At 41.7% G+C, this 18,864-nt stretch overlaps 1 protein-coding gene across 3 annotated transcripts in view; it reads right to left on the bottom strand.

Annotated features, from left to right (window-relative positions):
• Nucleotides 1-18,864, bottom strand: part of DNAH3 (dynein axonemal heavy chain 3) — a 192,099-nt gene that overhangs the window by 60,725 nt on the left and 112,510 nt on the right. The window lies entirely within an intron of this gene.

Genomic DNA, 18,864 nt, shown 5'->3' with positions numbered 1-18,864 from the left:
GCCAGTGCTGTCAGCCCAACCTCCCCTACCTCTGGGAGGGAAGCAGGGCAGCAGATTGAGTTCAGCTATGTGGATATTGATTCCACCAATCATGTCTGCAGAATGAAACCCCATAGAAACTCAGGGTACTTGAAGTTCTGGGGGAGTTTTCATGAGTGCTAAGCACTACCATGCTAGGAGGGTGACAGCTCTGCTCCATGTAGAGAAGACAAGGAAGTTTAGCATTTGAGACCCTCCCAGACCTTGCCCTCTGTGTCTCATCTTTAGGTTTCTTCTTGTTTCCTTTTATTATAAAAACCCCCAATAAGTCTAAATATAGTGCTTTCAGTGAGTTCTGTGAATCATTCTAGGGAATTAGCAAACCCAAGGGGTGGTTTTAGAGCAAATTGGTTAGAAGGGCAGGTGGCCTAGGCCCTGGTGCTTGAAGGCAAATCTGAACCTATGGAGTCTGGCCTAACTCTGGTACTTAGAGTCAGAATGGAGCTGAACTGAGTTACTGCAGTGTTTGTAGCTGGTGGCAAAAGCTGAGGGAAGGGAAGCGGACTTTGCCCAGTGGTTAGGGCGTCCATCTACCACATGGGAGGTCCGTGGTTCAAACCCCGGGCCTCCTTGACGTGTGTGGAGGCGGCCCATGTGCAGTGCTGATGTGTGCAAGGAGTCCCCGTGTAGGGGAGCCCCATGCGCAAGGAGTGTGCCCCTCAAGGAGAGCCAACCAGCATGACAGAAAGTGCAGGCTGCCCAGGAATGGTGCCGCACACACGGAGAGCTGACACAACATGATGATGCAACAAAGAAACAGATTCCCGTGCCACTGACAACAACAGAAGCGGCCAAAGAAGAACACGCAGCAAATAGACACAGAGAACAGACAACCGGAGTGCGGGGGGGAAGGGGAGAGAAATAAATAAATAAATAAATCTTAAAAAAAAAGCTGAGGGAAGTTGATAAAAGTTTTTTCAGTTTTTATAAGGTATTTATTTGCTTCAGCAATAGGCATCTAAAAATGTACTGGTACAGCTGTGGTGAAACTTACTGAATGATGGCTTATTTGTATAAAAACAATATAATCATACAAATTATTAAATTATTTTAAATAATGTAAATAGGACGTACTGAACAGAACAAAAGAGAAGGCAATAAATCACTTTAAACCCTACATCCAGAAACAACTTTTGATGGCTCTCCTTCCAGTCCTTTTTCTAGGCACAGAAACATATAGAAGATGGATGGGCAGATAGATGAGAGAAAGGATTTTATAGTAAGGGGATCATTTTACACATATTGTAACTGTTAACTACAACTACACTGTTTATACTTGCTACCGTAATGGTTATTTCAACATAGTTCTAGCTTAGTTCTACCCCTTTAGATGGTACTATAGTTGTTTATACTTGTTATTGTAACGGCTATTTTAGCTTACTTGCACTCCATATTTATACCTGTTAATGTGATAGTTACTTTACCATAACTCCACTACTTTACATTTCGTAAACTGTAGTTGCTTATACTTGTTACTGTAAAGGTTATAAATCTACCTCCTCGTGTTTTAATCCATAAAATCCCTAAACTCCTTACACAGATTTTAGACCCCTAGGCTATCTGATTTGCTTGCTTCACTACATAGCAATAAACTCTTTCACCCTTTGAAACCCCAGTGTCTCAGGAACTGGTCATTTGAGCTCATCGGGCAGAGAACCCCCACTTTGATGGGTAAAAATACTATTTAAATATAAAGATATTACATTCATTTTACTTAAATTTAGCAGAAGAAATGGAGACTAAAGTGAAAGTGAAGGACCTGCTGAATGTGAGATAATTCTTCAAGGGAAATTGGTTTATAAGTTAAAAAGAAAAATAAAGACATTGTTTTAGTTGCTAAAAGCTGCTGAAAGCAATATACCAGAAATGAGTTGGCTTTTATGATGGGCTTTATTGGCTTGCAAGCTTACAGTTTGGGAATGAGAAGAAAAAAAGTCCAAATCAAGCATCTGGTGATGCTTTCTCTCCAAAGACTGGCTGCTGGCAATCCTGGACTCTGTCACATGGGAAGATGCATGGTGGCGTCTGCCCATCTCTGCTGTCTCCTCTGGGCTCTGTTGCTTTTGGCTTTGGGTTGCTCCAACTGTGGCTTTCTCTCTCAGCTTCTGTGGGTTCCTCTCTGACCTCCTGTATCTCTCCTTTCTCTGTGTTTTTGGATTCACCTCCAGTAAGATGAAGATCCACCCTGCGCCATGCCCTACTGAAGTAATCTAATCAAAAGGCCCTTAACTGGAACCACCTAATCAAAAGGTCCCACCTACAATAAGTTCACACATACAGGAATGAATTAGCTTTAAGGACAGGATTTTCTGGGGTTCATCCAGCATCAAACTGGGTCAGTCATTAATGGGTTTAAATCATCAGGCTTTAAAAAAAATCATTTAATCTTCCTTTGATATTGTACTTTAACTTTTCATTATGGAAAAACTATAAATACACAAAAGTAAGGAGAATAGCACGATAAGCCAGTAAATCACCATGCATTCAGTATCCAGCTTCAACAATTATGAATGTTTTGCAAATCTGTCTCATCCATTTCCCTACCACAACTATCATCATATTCCCATATTCACTTTTCTTATTTTCTTCCTTTTTCTTCCTCCCTCCCTTTCCCTCCCTCCCTCTCCCTCCCCCTCCCCCTCCCTCTCCCCCTCCCCCCCCCCCCCTCTCCTCTCTTTCTGTCTCTCTTGTGTGTTCTCTTTATCTAGACTATTTTAAAGCAGCCAGACCAATTTCATAGATTCCTTTTTGGACTAAGACATGGTTAAATTTCACTCTTCCTCCACCTCCCTTCCCCTGCCTCCTTTTGCTGTGGTTGATGACAGAATTCTTACTTTGTCAGGGTTTATAACATATATCATATTTGGTTCTACAACTCTAATTCCCTCATTCTTTAGTCTTATGTCTATATTTAAATAAATTCAATACTCAAACTCAGGCCTTTTAACAGAAACCATTCAAGAGTTCTTTATTTTGATTCATCAATTATTTGGCTGATTTTTAGTAGCTTTTAAAAGAAGGGGCTTATAGGTGCACAATCCCCTTGGTTCTTGCATGTTTGAGAATGTCTACCATCTTGCTTTTATATTGGAACAGTGACTTGGCTGAGAGTAATACATATTCTTACGCCACATTTTCTTTCCCTTAAAATTTTGCTTCCTTGCATTTTTAAGTTGCTGTGGAGAAGCAACTTCTCCACAGGACATATTTTTCCCTTTATTGACTTGTTTTTCCCATCTAGTTGTTTGATGGAATCTCTTTTATCCAGAAAGCCCAATAATTTAATCAGGCTAGGTTTTGTTCAGTAAAATGTATCAATTTTTCTTAGAACATAAGAATTTGTACAGTTCTTTCTTCATTTCAGGAAAATTTTCCACATTTATATCTTTGCATATATTGTCTATTATTTGGCTTCCATATAAATCATACTCTCTCCAGTTGTTCAACATCTTTGTTTTTATTTTATATAAATGTAATTTTCTCAAACGTTCTCCCTAAGCCATTTTTAGCCTGTATAATTTATTCCTTACTGGTTCTAGATTATTAGATTTTGATGGAATTGTTTGCTTCTCAATATAGTTCTTTGGTTTTTCAATCTCTCTTTTTGAGGTAGGTTAGTTTACGGAATGGGAAGACAAATCTAAAACTTGGCAGAAAAACATGGCTGGAAACATGTGACTGTGGCATGTGGCCATGGAACCCCACACAGAAAACCCCTAAAGGAAAGACCCCACCAAAAGACTACCAGAAGAACCCTATAAGAATCCTCCATCTGGAATGAGATTTTGCCCAGGATCAAGGAAAAACCCCAAGTATTCTCAAGGGGAATTAGCATTGCCCCCTGCCCCCTGCTGGAACTGATGGGTGGAGTAATCAATCAAAACAGCAAACAGCTGGGACCCCTCCCCTGACCATTAGTAAGGGGAGAAATAATTAATGGTTTAAAAGTAGCTGCACAAGCAAAAATCTCTATCTCTCTGCTTGGAGTGGCCTGCAAGTACACCTGGGGACCAATAATCTGTTATTTTCTCCCATTTCTATTATCGTCTCTCATTTCCTTAATAAACTACTGGCCTAACTAAATTGGCATGTTCTTAAGTTCTTTTATGCAACATAGCCAAGAACCTAGAGAGAATCAGGCAACATTTTGGTGAGCAAGCCAGGAGGTCTAGAGCAAGCCAGGAGGTAATCTTCCCAATCCTGGCAAGCACTGGGTGAGTCTAAACTAAAAATTACAGGTTGTTTAATACCCTCTTTTGGTTATCCATTTTAAATGGTTTCCCCTATGAGCCCCCACAAGATATAATCCCAGGCTGAGGGTGGGGACCAGGGCACAGGACTGTTCTGTATCCATGCCGCATGTCCAGATTTGTTGGCCCTAACTCTGGCTGAGAGGGCAGGGGCGCAGGGCAGAGACTCAGAGCAGCACCCTGCCAAGACAGGGGGTCCTGGGACTGAGCTCCAGGTGCAGTGGAGCCACATTTTCCAGCCTGGATGGGGCATCTCCCCACGAAAGGCCAGGCCCTGCTCCCAGGGCTGGCTGCCACCGCCTTCTCCCACTGTAACCCCCCTGGTAGTGGTGGCGATGGCCAGGAGCTTCAGGGGCTTGCACTCCTCCTGCCTCATGCATGTACCCTCTGTACGTCCGTGCCTTGCTGGCTCGCCTTCCTACTGACCACCTAGCTCTCCAGTCTGGGATGGGGCAGGAGAGCGGCAGCAGGGAGGGCTGGGGTGGATGCTTTGGGTGGCTCTCGTTCCCTTTCCTACGGGGTCATGGACCAGGACGCTGTGTCCATAATTCACCTCAACTCCACATTTAATCTTCCTACTACTAAATTCCTCATTTCAGACTTGTAAAATGCTTTAGAATGTCTTAGAAACTGAAAATGCATTTGCTAGTGAAGCTTTGGTCCTACCCATGGTACACCCCTGGGAGGCCCTGGGGCTGGGACTGGAACAATTAATTAATCTCTAATCTCTTAATGGGTTTTTAATGTCTGGTTTAATTGCGAAATTCCCAGGTAGCACCATAAAATTAGACTGCTTCCTAAGACCTCTGTAAGAAAAGGGTTGGAAAGGAAAGGAGAGAGGGGGTTTCAAGCCAGTCCCTTTTCTAAGAAGTACCTTGTATTCTGGGTGCTTTGGTTGGGGGTGGGTGGGTAACTGTCCCCAACGTCTCCCACAAATCCCATTTGGGTGCTTTGGTCTGACTCTCGGGTTCAGGCATTTATTATCCAAAAGGGATTCTAAGCCAAAGCACCAGAAATCTGTTGGCTTTTATAAAGGATATTTATTTGGGGTAGAGACTTACAGTCACAAGGCCATAAAAGATAAGTTACTTTTCTCATCAAAGTCTGTTGCCCCGTGTTGGTGCAAGATGGCTGCCGGTCTCTGTGAGGGTTCAGCCTTCCTTCCCCTCCTAAGGTGCCGGGGTCCCAGCCTCTTCCAATCTCAGCTGTAGGTTGGAGGGCTCATCTCTCTCCCTGGGCCTCATTTCTCTCTGGGCTCAGCTGCTCAGGACCCTGGTCTCTGCAGCTGCAAACTATCAGGTGAACGGCTGATCTCTCTTCCTGGGGCCACAGGATCCTGTCTAATGAGCTGTCTCTTCTGTATTCTCCTTCTCGGTGCATTTACTTCCTAGGGCTCTAGTATCAAAACTCAAAACTCTCTCCGCTGCCATGTCATATTCTTTAATCCTACTAACATGGCCAAATCAAAGCCTTAACCATAATTCAATCAAGTAAAAGTGAAACCTCTGGATTTAATACAATTTAATACTCCCAGAGGAACAGACCAGTTTACAAACACAATCCAATATCTATTTTTGGAATTCATAAACAGTGCCCAACTGCGTCTCCTAAGACCTAGTTCAGCCCTGGGGATGCCCTGTGGCAAGGGCTCTGTGATTTCCAGGACACCGGGAACCAGAGAAGCAACTCCAAATGTACCCTGAAACTTAAGTGGCTTAGGCTCTTAGTTTGGAGGATAAAAGTTTAATCAGATTAGGACGCTGGGACACCAGGTTAGTTGACCAATAAAATTGTTTTAGTTGCTTGCTTAATAACAGGCACAGCCTCTAGTATACCATCAGGCTCCCCACTGGGTTATATTCTCGAGAATTGGATACCTTGCCCACTGAAGGGTTGAAGGAGAGAATGATCTTCTGCAACACTACATGGCCACACTGTGTCCATTTTTAAGAAACAGCCAGCAACGGCCTGTTAACAGTACTCTAAATTATGACCCTATTTTGTAGTTAGACCTCCTGTGTAAAAAGGAAGGGAAGCAGTCAGAGATCCCATACTTCTAACTCTTTATGACTCTATATTAGGACAAGAGTTTAAAATGGATCTGGCAAGCAGCATTATGCTACAGAAGAGAGAACCTGAGAAGGAGGGTAATATCTTAAATGATCCCCTCCTCTGTTCTCCCCCATACTATAACCCGGTTCCCAAGCCTAAGGCTTCCTTGGGCTCACCTCCAGACTCTGCACCCCCATTTCATACACACATAGCTAGTTTAGCAGGAGTCATGAGGAGTGGGGCGTCTCTTCACCCTACCAGGGGACCCAAGAACGGCCTCTACCCAATAAAGGAAGTAACGAAGATGCGGAAACAATTAGAGTCTATGTTCCTCTCTCCCTGGCAGGTTTGGCTCAATGTGTAAAACAGGTGGGGCAATTTTCTCTTTTAGAAGCAGCTTTTTCTGTCTTCAACAACTGCGACAAGGCATCGAGGAGTTGGAGGTAAGGAGAGCCATAGGCAGTGGCCTGCCACCTCAGGGTCACCCTAGCTTGGGCTCCGAAGCATCGAGATCCTGCTTCAACTGTGGAGAGCTTGGCCACTGGAAGAAAAACTGCCCTAGACCCCTGCAACCCCACAGGGAGCTCCCAGGTCCCTGCCCCCAATGTGGGAAAATAGGCCATTAGTCTTGGGAGTGTGCCAAATCCCAAAGGGGAGGCGGTGCACAGCCCATGCACCCTTACGACAATGGCCACCAAGGAGGACTGATGGAGCCCGGGGCAAAAGGTGGCTTCTTGGATGACTCCATGGAACATCGAACTGGAGGAGCCCCAGTTTACCTTTGATATGGCAGGTAAAAAGATTGATTTTTATTTGAAACGGGAGCCAATATTCAATTCTGACCTGTTACTCCAAACCACCCTTCCCCTGAACCTGTCCAGTAGTGGGTATTGATGTTAAATCTAAAACTAGTTCCTTTACTGAGCCTCTCCACTGCCAAATAGGAGACCTAATGGTTAGCCATCAATTTTTAATTATAGCTGAATGCCCCACCCCCTTACTAGGACGGGATTTACTTGATACTCTGGGGGCATGCACCCAACTGGTAGGGATAAATAGATTTTAAGAACCATCAATAGCTTTGTAATACCAATTTATCTTGTCATACCCAACCCATATACTCTGCTAACCCAGGTCCCAGAAACCACAGCTTGGTTTACTGTTCTGGACTTAAAGGATGCCTTTTTCTGCATTCCTCTCCACCCACACTCCCAATTCCTTTTCACCTTTGAATGGTGGGAGTTCAAATCTAAACCTCCAGTCCAGCTTACATGAACTGTGTTGCCACAAGGGTTCCAAGACAGCCCCTATATTTTGGGAATGCCTTAGCTCAGGACCTAGCTGATCTCTACTTGCCTCAGAGCTCCCTCCTACAATATGTGGATGATCTGTTGCTTTGCAGTCCCACAAAGGAAGTTTCTGATGCCAATACCATTTTAGTCCTTAATTTCCTAGCCGAAATACAAGTTAGATTATTGGCATCTAAGGCACAAATCTCTCAGCAGAAAGCCTCCTATTTAGGATTTCTACAGGGAAAGGTATCTCTCCCCAGAAGGAGTTCAAACTATCACCAGTATTCCCCAGCCTCAACAAAGAAACAACTGTGGGCTTTCCTAGGAAATGACTAGGAATGACTAGGTTACTGTAGACTGTGGATACCTAGGTTTAGTAAAACAGCCCAGCCCCTGTATAGTGCTTTTTTTTTTTTCAAGATTTATTTTATTTATTTCTCTCCCTTTCCCCCCATTGTCTGCTCTCTGTGTCCATATGCTGTGTGCTCTTCTGCGTCTGCTTGTACTGTCAGGCGGCAGCGGGAAACGGTGTCTCTTTATCATTGCATCATCTTGCTGTGTCAGTTCTTCATGTGTGCGGCAACACTCCTGGGTGGGCTGTGCTTTTTTCACGTGGGGCGTCTCTCCTTGCGGAGTGCACTCCTTGCGTGTGGGGCTCCCCTACACGGGGGCACCCCTGCGTGGCATGGCACACCTTGAGGGCAGCATAACTGCATGGGCCAGCTCATCACACAGGTCAGGAGGCCCTGGGTATTGAACCCTGGATCCTCCATATGGTAGGCAGACACTATCAATTGAGCCACGTCTGATTCCCATACAGTGCTATTGCAGGGGCTGATAAACATCCCTCAGAATGGGGAATAAGCCAGAAAATTGCCTTTCATTCTTTTTTTTTTAATTAAGATTTCTTATTTTTTATTTATTTCTCTTCCTTCCCCATCTCCAGTTGTCTGCTCTCTGTGTCCATTCACTGTGAGTTCTTCTGTGTCTGCTTGTATTCTTGTCAGTGGCACTAGGAATCTGTGTCTCTTTTTGTTGTGTCATCTTTCTGCATCAGCTCTCTGTGTGTGCAGTGTCACTCCTGGGCAGGATGCACTTTTTTCACATGGGGCAGCTCTCCTTATGGGGTGCACTCCTTGCATGTGGGGTTCCCCTATGTGGGGGACACCCCTGCACTCCTTGTGCACATCAGCACTGCGTGTGGGCCAGCCCACCACATGGGTCAGGAGGCCCTGGGTTTAAACCCTGGACCTCCCATGTGGTAGGTGGATGCTCTATCCATTGAGCCAAATCTGCCTCCCGCCTTTCATTCTTTAAAGCAGCTTTAATTAGCTCACCAGTCTAATTTCTTTCTAAATAAAACTGAGAAGAAGGGAGTGGTTCTAGGAGTGTTAGTCTAGAAACTGGGTGAGATTTCTCGACCAGTAGTTATTTCTCCCAACCTCTGGATAACACTGTGCAGGAATGGCTACCTTGTCTGAGAGCAGAGGGTCAATGGCCCTTTTAATTGGGCAAGCCAGCAAATTAACTTGGGAGCAACCTCTCACAGTCTTCACCTCACATCAGGTGAAACATGTGTTTGACCCAGGTCTCTCTCCTAGCCCTTATTACAGAACAAATGACTGGCAGAACAAATGACATCCCACCAGGGCTAAGCACTTTCCCTTCAGAAGGGAAACAGCAAATGAGGTGGCTAAGAACCCACTTCAGCTTAGCCCCTTCGAGATGGTCTATGGGCAACGTTTCCTCATGCAGGACTTCGAAAGCAGACTCTGATCAAAACCTGGGAGGAGAACAGGCCTCATTCTCAATTAGAGCCAAAATGGAAGGGACCTTACTCTGTGGGTCTGATAACTCCCGCAGCTGTTACAGTTAAAGGAATTCCCAGTGGGGTGCACTTATCTCGAGGGAAGCCAGCTGCCCAAGAAAGTGCCAACTCACCAGAAGCATCTGATGGTACATATGAGTGCCACTCATTGGACAGCCTGAAATACCTCTTCAAGAGACAAAGCTAAGTAGTGTCTGTGTTAAAGCCAGGTGTTCCCTCTAATTCTAGCACAAACGCCTATTGTTAGGAGGAGGGCAAGTCAGACACCCTAAATCAGTCAGCCAAAGGCGTGCTGATGTAGAACTCTGTTGGATTTTATAAAGGGTATTTATTTGGGATAGAAGCTTACAGTCACAAGGCCCTAAAGTGTCCAACTCAAGGAACCATAAGAAGTACTTTCTCACCCAAAGTCATTGGCCACATATTAGAGTAAGATGGTAGGTGATGTCTGTGAGGGTTCAGCCTCCCTCTTCCTCTTAAGGCTCCATGGTCCCAGATTCTTCCAATCTCAGCTGTATGCTTGTCTCTCTCTCCCTGGGGCTCATTCCTTTTTGGGCTCAACTGCTCAGTTCTCTTCACAAGGTCAGCTATAGACTATCAAGCTCATCTTTCTTCTTAGGGCCTCTGCCATGTCTTATGAGCTGTCTCTCTTCCTCTGTGTTCTTCTCTGTGTATTACTTCTGTGTCAGGGTCTGCCCATCAAGGGGGTAGGGACTCAATGTCCTACTGACATGACCAAATCAAAGCCCCAATCTTAATTTTTAAAAAAAGATTTATTTTTTCTCCCTCCCTCCCTGAGGTTGTTTGTGCTTGCTGTCTTTTCTGTCTCCTCATCTTCCTTTTTTTTAGGAGGCACTGGGAACTGAAACAGGACTTCACATCTGCTCCCTGCTTGTTGTGTCTTTCCTTGTGTCTCCTCATTGTGTCTCTTCAGTTGCGCCATCTAGTTGCATCAGCTTGTCACACCAACTTGCTGTCTGGCTTGTTTTCTTCAAGAGGCACTAGGAACTGAACCCAGGTCCTCCCATCTGGTAGGCGGGCACCCAACAGCTTAAGCCACATCCACTTCTCTCCCAATCTTAATTTAATCAAGTAAAAATGAAACCTCTGAAAATAATACAATCTAATATGCCCACAGGACCAGACCAGTTTATAAACACAATCTAATATCTATTTTTGGAATTCATAAATAATATTGAACTTCCACAAACTCCTTAAGAAATCTTGTCTGTTTCCATTTCCTGTATTTTCACCTATGCAATAACTAAAAGGGCAATGCCTCATCTCAACCCCCTCTTAGTTGTCTTAAACATAACCACCACTGTGGAAAACTGGGGTTGGCAATTTATATCAAGCCCAGCTTGTCTCCACAATCTCTCCCTGGAGTTAACAGCATAGAAGAAACTAGCCATGCCTTAGAAGCTCTAAGACAATAAACAGTTTTCTTGCCACTGTGGTACTGCAAAATTGCAGGGCACTTAAAGTGCTAACAGCAGCACAGGGAGGAACATGTCTGTTCCTTAAGGAATGCTGTCTCTATGTAAATCATTTTGAAATAGTCCTAAACAGCATTCAAAACAAGCAAAATAAAGCCCACCATCCTTGGAGGATGCAGCTTTGAAAGCGCCTGGACTTTCCTGCTCTTGTGGTCCAGTATCCTTTCAGTGGGACTATATATTTTCAAAATTCTAATTAAGTTTATTTCTTCCAGAATCAACACCTTATTAGCCAGGTAGGAATTTCATCCAGCTTCACCCATGATACAAGTTTCATCTTCCACCAACCGTGCTAGAGTAGCAAAAGAGTTTTATACCTTGTCAGGTAGGGCCTACTGCCCCTAATCAGCAGGAAGTAATTGCAGAAGAATGACCATCATCCTTCCCTTAAGAATAAGGGTGTAAACCCTCTGAGGGTGGAGTTGAGGAAGGCAAGTTTAGGGAATGGGAAGACAAATCTAAAACCTGGCAGAAAAACATCACTATGAAACACATGGCCATGGAACCCCAAAGACCCCACCAGAAGGCTGTTTGAAGAACCTTGTGAGGATGCTCCATTTGGAATGAGATTTCATTTGGGATCAAGGAAAAGCCCCAGATATTCTCAAGGGACATTATCATTGACACCCACCCTCCCCAAACAACAGGTGGGGTTATCAATCAAAACAGCAAACAGCTGGGACCCCTCTTCCAAACATTAGCAAGGGGAGGAATAATAATGGTTTAAAAGTAGCTGCACAAGCAAAAATCTCTCTCTGCCTGGAGCAGCCTGCAAGTATACCTGGGATGCATAATTTGTTATTTTCTCCAATTTCTATTCTCTTCTCTCATTTCCTTAATAAATGACTGGCTTAACTAAACTGGCATGTTCTTAAATTCTTTTATGTAACATAGCCAAGGAACTAGAGGAAATCCCGCAATACATATATCTTGTTTTGTGGTTTTATCACTTCATCTACAAACTTTTTTTTTTAAAAAACAGCTTTATTGAGTTATAATTCATGTACCATACAATTTGCCCATTTCAAGGATCTACTTCAATGGCTTTTAGTGTATTCACAGCATCAAGCATCCATCACCACAATGAATTTAGAATATTTCATTATCCCAAAGAGAAATTCCTGTTTCTTAGCCATCACACCACCCCTAGTTTTGCCATCCTTCTCCCACCCCGCCCCTCACCACAGTTCTTGTCAAACATTACTTTCTTTCTCTATGTATTTGCCTGTTCTAGACATTCCATATAAATAGAATCAAACAATATGTAGGTTTTTTGTGTGTGTGTGACTTGCTTTTTCCACTTAGCAAATTTTCAAGGTTCTTCTGAGTTGTAGCATGTATCAGTGCTTCATTTCTATTGCTGAATAATACTCCATTGTATGGATAGTCCACATTTTATTTATCCATTCATTGGTTATTTGGGTTGTTATCACTTTCTGGTTAGTATGAATAATGCTGCCATGAACATTTGTATACAGGTTTTTATGTGGGCATGTTTTCATTTCTCTTGTACATATACCCAAAAGTGGATGGCTGTGTTATGTGGTAATTATGTTTAACTTTTGAGAGATTGTTTTGCAAAGCAGCTGTAACATTTAGCAATTCCTCCAGCAGTGTATGAGAGTTCTGATTTCTCCACATCCTCACTAACACTTGTCATTGTCTTTTGATTACAGCCATCATAATGAATGGAAAGTGGTATTTCATTGTGGTTTTGATATGCATTTCTCTGATGGCTAATGAAACTTTGAGCCTCTTTTTATGTGCTTATTGGCCATCTATATATCTTCTTTGGAGACTGTCTATTCAGACACTTCACCAGTTTTTAACTTGGGTTATTTATCTTTTTATTATTGAGTTTTAAATAGTTGTAGACATAAGCCCTTTATCAGATAAATGATTGGAAACCATTTGCTCCCATTCTGTGAGTGTCTTTTTGCTTTCTTGAAGTTGTTCTTTGAAGCATAAAAGTTTTTTACTTTGACAATGCCCAGTTTATTTTTTTGCTCTCTTCTGTTTGTGCTTTTGGTGTCATATCTAAGAAGTCACTGCCTAATCCAAGGGCATGCAGATTTGCACCCATGTTTGTTTCTAAGTCTTATAGTTTTACCTCTTACATTTAGGTCTTTGATCCATTTTGAGTTAATTTTTGCATGTGGTGTGGGGTAGGGGTTCAAATTCATTCTTTTGCACGTGTGGATATTCAGTTGTCCCAGAATCATTTGTTGAAGACTATTTCTGTCCTCCATTCAATCATCTGGACACCCTTGTTGAAAATCAGTTGACCATAAATATGGGCGTTTATTTCTGGACTCTCAAATTCTATTCCACTGGCTCTATATGTTTATCTTTATGCCAGTACCACACTGTTCACTTATGAACTTTTAAACAAAATTAAATTCCTATTATTACTTAGTTCCATCAACAGAAATAATTTTCTGTTCCTTGGGTCATGTTTTCCTTCAGATTGGGTTTTTCTCTTTCTCTCTATGTTAGCACAATTGCCATACTGTTCTTGCTATGATATAGTGTGGGTAAATTCTTCTTGACACCTTTCCCAGCATTATCCGGGGCCAGTTTATCTACCCTACTTTCTTGGCCACAATTCAAGAAATTGGTATATGACTTTATTTTCTGTAAGTTGAGGTTACAAGGGTTGGGGAATGGGCAATATTCAGTGGCCCTTGCTAGGTAACCTGGGCTCTGTGTTCTCTTTCTCTGAAATTTTGTCCAACTTTCTGGAACCACCCCATCTAGCAACCTGCCCCATTTCTGCAAGATTCAGCTCATGTTTTCACCTAGCATGGTGTTCCGAAAGATGTAAACCCTGGTAGTTTCTCTTGCTACAGAATGATGCAGGGACTTCTCTTGCGACAGAATGACGCAGGGACTTCCATGGTGGAGGGGTTCTTGTAGACATTCTCTGTAGCTGCTCACTCACTGTTGTGGCCCATGTTTTTCCACGGCTGTGATTACTGGTAAGAATGCTCACAATTTTGTTAACTCATCTTCTTTCTTCTCAGTATCACTTCACCAGGACAGTGGGGTGGTGGGGGCTGGGCTGGGAGATGCATCATGCCTGGATCTTTTGCTTCTCTCCCTGTCCACCATTTTTCAATGTTTATAGCATTAACTCATAACTGTCTTTGGTTATTGCTGAGGAAATATTTAGTCTTTTTAAAAAAAATCTATTTGTTGCTGTTCATTTCATTAGGTTTTAGAGAAGAGAGCTTTTGTTATCCTACGTCACTCTGCAGCTTTACCTAGAAGTCAATCTGGCACAACAATTTTAGAAAACAATCTGGCACTATGCTTACAGAGCTATAAAAATGTTCTCTAACTCAGAAATCCCACTTCTGGGAATTTATCATAAGGAAATAATTCACAATTTTAAAAAATCTGTATATATGAGTATATGCAACACCATCTGTGATAGCAAAAACTTGAAAATAACTTCTATGTCCTTTATGGCAAAATTGTGTCTTACAAGATAGATGGAATATTTTTCAGTCATTTAAATGATAGCTAAAAAAAAAAACCCAAAGTATTAACATAGAAAGTGCTTTAAGAAACAATGACAGATGAAAATAGCAGAATAAAAAATTCCATATACCATTATGGCAGCTATGTAATGAGATGAAAGCAGGTAAACAAGCCCGAGAAGGAATTCTTTGAAAACTGAAATGTCTGCTTCAAAGAAGATATTTTTCATCATTTTTCCTTAGTAGAGTTGAATTGTTTTGTAATGAAAAGGGGGAAACTAAAGCATAATCAGAAAGACACTTATCCCCCTTCCTTTGCTGATGTTGATAAAGCTGGTTTGCCGCTTGATACAGGAACATTAAGGCCAAAGAGAAAAGGCCCAACTGAGTAGAAGTAGATTTACTAGCTGTGTGGCCGTGGTCAAAGCAACTGTTTGCGCATCTATAGAATGGGCCTAATGGTATGTCTTTCTTAGAGAATCACTGCAGAGAGTGAATGAAACCTACGTGTCAAGCATCTAGAACAGCTCTGGGCAGGCAAAGGCGCTCCATAACATCTGGCTCTTGGGCTCCCTGGTTCTCATCACAGCGATGGCTCTTGTTACTTTGTGTTGTGTGTACAACACAAGCTCTGATCAAGGGCAAGGGCAAGGAGGTGAGAACAACTCTTTTTCTTTTCTTCCCCCTGGGAGAATAAGGCAACGTTTTCAACAGAGTTGAGTAACTTTTCAAAAGGAGGGAAATTTAGCATTTTCTGAACAAGTTTATTCCTAGGTTGACAAACAAGGATCCATGTAAGATAACGTGAACCTGACCTTCAGGGAAGCCCCCAAAGCCCCCAAAGGCCTGTGAGCTCCCCAACGTGGTTCCTCCAGCATTTATGCAAGTGATCAATTTCCCCCAGGGGTCCTAGATCATGGACAGGCCAGAAGACTGTGCTCTAAGAGGTCCAGGAAGGCCTCTTTGGTGCTCTCAGCATGGACAGGCTAGAAAGGCATTTTAAACTTGTTAAGGTAGGTATAAGAACGTATACGCAAAGCCAGATTCAAGAGGCCACATATTGTTTGATTTCATGTTTACGCAATGGCCAGAAAAAGGTTAATCTTTAGAGATTAGTGATTGCCTGGGGTTGAGAGTGGGAATCACGATTAATTATAAATGGACATGAGGGATCACACTGGATAGAAATGTCCTAAAACTAGATTGTCATGATGGCACACAACTTGGTGAATTTTCTAAAAACCATTGATTTGTTCACTTAAAATGGGTAAATTTCAAAGTGTGTAAATATAACTCAATAAAATTGTTTTTTCTTTTTAAAAGAAAGTATACTCAACACATAAAAAACATACCTTTTGATTCATATGGGTTCTGGCTAGGAACTTCCCAGCTTCCCACTAAAATACATATGAAAGCACAGGAGAAAGAAGAGGAAGGATGCCGCTGAAAACAAATAAAGAGTCAGGGCAGAATTGCCTCTACCTAGAAAGCAGACAAAGCTGGATTGAATAAATGTATCTTTTTTCTTCTCCCCCTCGCCCCCACCGTATTGTTTTTGCTGTCTGTGTCCATTTGCTTTGTGATCATCTGTGTGTTTCTCTTTTTGTCTTTTCTTGTCTTCTCCTCTAGGATTCACTGGGATTCGATCCTGGGTACCTCTGATGTGGAGAGAGGCTCCCTATCACTTGCACCACCTCAGTTCCTGGTTTCTGTTGCATCTTGCCTTAACTCTCCCCTTCGTTTCTCTTTTTGCTATGTGGCTTGCTGCACAGGCATTGACTTGCCGTGTGGGCCTGGCTCACTGTGCAAGTATGCCTTTCCCAGGAGGCCCCAGGGATCAAACCTGGGTCCTCCCATATGGTAGATGGAAGTCCAATCACTTGAGTCACATCTGCTTCCCAGCAAATGTATCTTAAGAGAGTATGGGGCAGGGACTTGGCCCAGTATTTAGGGCATCTGTCTACCACATGGGAGGTCCGCGGTTCAAACCCTGGGCCTCCTTAACCCGTGTGGAGCTGGCCCATGCACAGTGCTGATGCGCGCAAGGAGTGCCCTGTCACGTAACATTGTCCCGAGTAGGGGAGCCCCACGCGCAAGGAGTGCGCCCCATAAGGAGAGCCGCCCAGCGCGAAAGAAAGTGCAGCCTGCCCAGGAGTGGTGCCGTGAGTGCAAAAAGGCATCATTTTTAATGAAATAGGACAGCAAGCCAAAGGAAAAATTAGGCTAAGATGAAAAGGCAAGAGAAGATAAAAAGGGAGATGTATGAGTATTAGAAATGATGATGGTGGTGGTAAAAGCAATAATTGCTAATATTGATTTAATACAGTCCATATGCCAGGCTCTATTATAAGTGTTTGTACATGTATTAACTCATTTAATCCTCACCAGAACACCAGGAATATGTACTATTATTAATGTCCCATTTGATATTTGAAGAGAGTGAGATGGGTTAAGTAACGTGTATCAGGTCAACAAACTTGTAAGAGCTGGAGCCAGAATTCAAGCTCTGACGATTTGATTCCATGGTCTATGTTTTCAATCATGATCCTAAGAAAAAAGGCAAGGAAATAAAAAAGTACAGTGGCAGAATAAAAATCATTTAAGGCAGTATGAACCATAATTGGAGTCATGGGCAATTGATATCAAAGGTAAAGATGAGAAGCTCATCTAGAAAGGGCAAAACCATGAAAACAAGGAAAGAGGAGCTGATAGATATGGAAGCCAGAACATTGGAGGCAACTTACAGATAACTGGTCTTTCCAAAGGAAGGCCTAAAACTAATGGAAGAGACACCAAAAATCAATGATAGAATAGAATAAAACTTCCCAATTCTTGCTGAAAGGACTTATCAGGTTCCAGGCAAAATAAATAAAAGGAGACTTGATCAAGATAGAGTCTGTTAAAATTTTTGGACCACAAGAACAAAGAAAAGGACCTTCAACAGAACATTAAACAATGACTATGAATAGGTCGACCCAGATCATCTGAAAAACAAACCACTAAATGTTTGCGTGTATGTGTATATACGTGTGTGTATATATAAAATCTAATTTCTAATTAAAAAGAGAAGAAAGCTGATACAATGAGAAACTATTTTTACAAAATGACAATAATCAGTGTTGGTGAAGGCACAGGGAAATTTAACAATCAAACCTTTAACTATTTATTGACTTTTTGGCTTACTTATTCTATTTACAGGAAATTATCCTTAGGAAATAATCATGGTTTAAGAAAATATATAGCTAGCAGAATGTTGCTCAACACAGTATTGTTTATGATAGGTAAAAACTGAAAGTATCCTGAATATTTTAAAATATAGGAGATTGGGACATCCATTCAATTTTTTGTGTTATTAAAGTTTTTGCTTTATTTTTTAATTAAAAATTTTTCCCATGCAATTTTTAACATATCAGTAGAAAATCACATTGTAGAAAAAATTGTTTGAGTAGAAAGTTGTTCCCAATATATTAAAGAATCAGGTTTCAAAAGAGTAAGTATGGAATGATCCCATCTTTATAAAAATATAACTCAAGACATTTACATACATAGGGAAATATCCATGAGGATAGCCATCAAATTGTTAATAATGGTTGTCTTTTTAAATTATACCTTTTATTTATTCATTATTATTCATATTTATTTTTTCTTAAAAAAAAGAACAAGTATACTACTATCTAGCTAATAGATTGACACTGGCCTCTCACACAGGTCACCTGGCAGATGATTCTCACATCGTGTGTGCCAGGGAAAGAGCAGGGTACCATGGAGGTGAAGGAAGACTGTGGCCCATACTTGATCATTCTTTTTTCAAAATTTATTATTATGAAAAATTTCAAACATATAGTAACATTAGAAGCATTGTGCAGTGAACATTGGTGACCCTGACTCTTGGACTTTGCATTACCACTTTACTTATTTTATCACATACCTGTTCACCCATCGGTCCATCCATTAATCAATCTTTTTTTTTTTCACATATTTCAAAATAAATTGCAGACATCTATACACTTCCCCCTAAATACTTCCACATGAGTGTCATCATTTAGGTTTTGATATTTGCTTATAGGTGTTTTCTTTTGATATAAAATTTACATACAGTGAAATGTCCTATCTAAATGATAACGTCATGGAGTTTTGACAAATATACATGTCACTATCAAAAAATACAACATCACCATCACTTCAGGTTGTTCTCTTATGACTCTATGTAATTTTTTACAATCACAGAAAGTAAAGCTATTTAGAAAGCACCTATCCTGTGACCTCCTCTTTGTTTACATATGTACCAGAAGAAAAAATATTAAAAGTCATCATTGATCTTTATTTTCTCCTCTTCTGTTCTCTGTATTTTCTAAATTTTCTAAAATGTATAAATATTACTTGGGTGGTAAGAAAAAGCAATAAAAGCTACTTAAGAAAAACATC

Source organism: Dasypus novemcinctus, chromosome 23 (assembly GCF_030445035.2).
Source record: "Dasypus novemcinctus isolate mDasNov1 chromosome 23, mDasNov1.1.hap2, whole genome shotgun sequence".
Lineage (NCBI taxonomy): Eukaryota > Metazoa > Chordata > Mammalia > Cingulata > Dasypodidae > Dasypus > Dasypus novemcinctus.
Note: the sequence above shows the minus strand (reverse complement) of the source record. Positions and strands in the feature narration are given on the sequence as shown.